At 59.3% G+C, this 3,776-nt stretch overlaps 1 protein-coding gene across 1 annotated transcript in view; it reads left to right on the plus strand.

Annotated features, from left to right (window-relative positions):
- The window catches only part of LOC113202595 (gastrula zinc finger protein XlCGF52.1-like), a gene marked incomplete in the record, with an annotated part of 20,792 nt that overhangs the window by 2,324 nt on the left and 14,692 nt on the right, over positions 1-3,776 (plus strand). Inside the window, 1 exon segment of the mRNA XM_052265730.1 lies at positions 2,418-2,477.

Raw genomic sequence — 3,776 nt, forward strand, 5'->3', positions numbered from 1 at the left:
CGCGATTATAATCACACTCGCTCGTCGATTTCGATCAGTCGATACGGCCGATCACCGCGCTGACACTATTGGCACTATATCGTGGCGGGATGGGTGGGAGTGGGTGGGGTGTCGCTTTGTTCAGCCGACAGAGTCGTCAGTCGTCGTCGTCGCGGGTGACACCACTGTTGGTCGCCTAGGTTGCTAAAATGTTGGCAGTCCTTTTTGATTGCCAAATTTTGGCAAGAAAGGAGGCCAAAAGTTGGCAGCCTTTAGAAAGATTAGAAAAAAATTGGCAAGCGATCGGCAACCAACTGACAACCAAAATTTAAATTGACAATCGAATAGGACTGCCAACATTTTGGCAAGTAGGCGACCACGGCGTTAACAGTGAGTAGGGAATGCCCGTGGGCTTTTGGCAGGTTACAGCAGGGAATATGCTCGTGAGTGTTTGGCCAGGGAATGCCCGTGGGTGTTTGGTAGGCGACATCAGGGAATGCTCGTGAGTGTTTAGGGGCGACAGCGACAGCATGGGGCCCGTGGGTGTTTGGCGGGTAAAAGCAGGGAATGCCCGTGGGTAGCGGGTGACAGCAGGGAATGCCCTTGTGTGTTTGGCTGGTGACAGCATAGGGAATGCCCGTGGGTGTTTGGCAGGTGACAGCAGGGAATGCCCGCGATTGTGGGCGGGCGACGGGGGGGAATGCCCGTGGGTGCGGTTGGGCGACAGCAGTAGTAGGGAGGGAATGCCCATGGGCGTGCGACAGCAGGGAATGCCCGTGAGCGAGACCGCGCGTGCAGCGCTGAGGCTGGGGGAGGAAAAGGGTGAGTAATAAAGGGATTAGGCCGGGGTGGCGACGGGGAATTGCTCGTCGCGCCTTCCGCCCCGCCCGCCCCGCCTCCTCCGACCACAGCATCTCAACGCCAGCAGCCGCTGTGGTGCGGCGCTGGGCAGAGAGTCGCGGTGGTTCATGTAATCAGCATTTCCAACACAAATATCAAAGCGGAAGTGCAAGACTCGCACCGGTCCGATCTGGTGCGGGAAAGGGTCCTCCAAGGAAATCAGTATTCCTCGGGGATATTTTTCTCTTTCCTCTCATCTTAGTCGAGCACGGGGGAGGAGGAGCAGGAAGGGCTGCAAGGATGCCAACTCGCGGGGGCTGTTAGAGAGAGAGAGAGAGAGAGAGAGAGAGAGAGAGAGAGAGAGAGAGAGCGAGAACGAGAACGAGAGCGAGATGAAATAAACAATGCCACTTGCGGTGCGGGTGGGAGGGAGGGTGGGAGGAAGGCGTCTGCTGCGCAGCAGATTTTCGCGCGCTGCTGCGGCTGCTGCTGCTTGCGCCGCCGACGGCTCGACGGGGTCTAATACACCGGCATTCCCAGAATCTTATTCTTGCAATTAGGAAGTACAGTGGCGGCCAATCCCGGGCCCGCGGCTTGTTACCAGCGCCACGCACTCGGCTCGGCCCGTTCCCCGGGGAGCCTCGCTGCCCGCCCCCGGCCCGCCCCCGGCCCGCCCCCGGCCTGCGCCACGATTGTAAACTTTGCCTGCTTATTTGATTGGGAGTGCGGGGAGCGCGCGCTCACAGACAGAGGCGAGAGGGCGGCGCAGGCCGGGCCTCCTGGCCGACCATCGCCAACTTTACAAAAACATCAGGTGTTGCGGGGCGGCGGGATAGGCCCTCGTGCGCTCGGCCAACTGATCGAATTTGCGGCTCCGAACATTCCTTTCTCTTCGCAAGGGAAGTAGTAATGTCCGGCGGAAGATCAGGAGCTGGCTGTATGAGGGGCGGAGCTGGGGCAGGGGCTGATCATCCAACCCCTTAAACCGGGGTTGATTCAGAGAAGACGCAGGTGCGGGTGGGTTTGCCTACCGGTGAGAGCTCGTAAGAGTAGGCAAACTCGCCCGCACCTGCGTCTTCCCCGAATCACCCGGTACACTGCTGCTAAACCAAGTGTGCAACTGCTTAACACTTACGTGTTCAACTAGTTCAACAAGTAGTACACATGCTATTTTTGCACTTGTAAGCGTGCCGCTACTCTGTTTAAACACTCCCCACCCTCCGTCCAATGTAAGGCCCTGGCCAACATCGGCAGTACTTTACTGGCTTGCGTCGAATTCCGGCGCTAGAGCACGGCGCTCGCATTCTAGTTGCCGGCTGCTGAGCGAGTTAGGCAACCAATCGTGCCGGCGTGGCGAGGGAGCGCACGCTCGCACGCCTGTTGTGTGCGCCGAGACCGTGCGCAGGGGAGGGCAGGGGGAGTAGGAAATGAGATCTGGCCTGCCCTCATAGCACGGGCCGCGCGGGGGTAGCGGGGGCGTCCTTGTCACGCTGAGCGCCCAGCCCCCGCCGCGCATCTGCATCTGGTTCTAACTGCATTGTGCGTCGGTATGGCTCGCTTGACGACAGTTCCACAACTAAGTTATGTATTTGTCGCAGGGACGCGGCTGGACTGGCCTAACCTACCCCCCTTTTCTCCTCTCCAACACTGCACACGCGGTACGTGCTCGCTTTCTTCGCGACCTAGTTTTTTTTCCTCCGCCCTGAAGCCTGGATCAGTTGATGTTTTCTGAGATTTTTACCCTCTCGCGCGCCGAGCGCCATGGGGGGTGGGGGTGGGGGTGGGGGGGTGCTGGCCCTGCCCGCCCCGACACGTAAGGCCGTGTGCGCCGCTTTGCTCTTTTCTGTATTCGCAAAGGCATCTTGCCGCTATTAGAATGAATGCATGAGACGTGACTGCGTGGGGCGTGGCGTGGCGTGGCGTGGCGGGGCGTGGCGGGGCGGTATTTGTGCGTCCGCGCGCGAAGGCGTGCAGCCGGCAGCACCTCACGATCTTCGGATTACAATCTCCTCCAAATTTCTCTCTACTGCTGCTGCTGCTGCTGCTGCTGCTCCTCCAAATTCGAAGGGGATGGTGGAGCGGGAGAGAACGCGTATTGATGGGGTGTGCGGCGCAGCAGGGGAGAGGGAGAGGGGCAGGGAGAGGGAGGGAATAAAAAGCCAAGCCCCGGTAATGGTAGCCTCGTACCCGGAGCCCGGAGGAGGAGCCGCCGCCCTGAATCCGGAACCCGGGCGGGCGCTTCCGGTAACCCGGATTCCCCTTGACGGAAATATGATGGCGCCTCGCCTCAGCCCAGCTGACTCCGTCCCTGACTCCTCCGCGTCCCTGAGCTCCGAACCCGAGGCCCTCCGCGGCTGGAGCAGGGGATGATCCAGCGCTGGAGCCTCCTGGTCTAGGAGCAGGATGACGTTCTCCCGCGGTCGTCGTCGGGATCCTCGTCCCGGTCGGAGCAGCTGGACTTGCATACGGGCGCCCCAATCGATAGGATGAGCCGGCCTGGCCGCCCCGCCCCAGCGCGCCCTCTGCGCCCCACTGGGGAGGGAGTATTGCCAGGAAGTTGATTCCAATTATTTTGCCCTGGGCGGCGGCGGTGCTGCTGCGACGGCCCGCACGGCACGTAGGGATGCCAATCCCACCAAGTTTACACTGTGAACATTCAAGCTATATATCGGCGGTCCCAGTTGTGAATTTTCTGTAGTTAAAGGTTAAAGACCGCGCGGTCCGCGCTTGCTTTGCTTCTGGCAGTGACTGTCGTTTCTCATGCTTGCTACCTAGTTGAAACGCTATCGGTTTTTAGCCCTTGTACTACTCGGAGACTTTCAAAATGATTTACTAACAACCATTGGCGGATCAAGAAACTTAATCCAAATGCTTATCAGTAGCTCTCTGTGTGTGTGTGTGAGAGAGAGAGAGAGAGAGAGAGAGAGAGAGAGAGAGAGAGAGAGAGAGAGAGAGAG

Source organism: Frankliniella occidentalis, unplaced genomic scaffold, assembly GCF_000697945.3.
Source record: "Frankliniella occidentalis isolate FOCC.00 unplaced genomic scaffold, Focc_3.1 Scaffold29, whole genome shotgun sequence".
Taxonomy (NCBI): domain Eukaryota; kingdom Metazoa; phylum Arthropoda; class Insecta; order Thysanoptera; family Thripidae; genus Frankliniella; species Frankliniella occidentalis.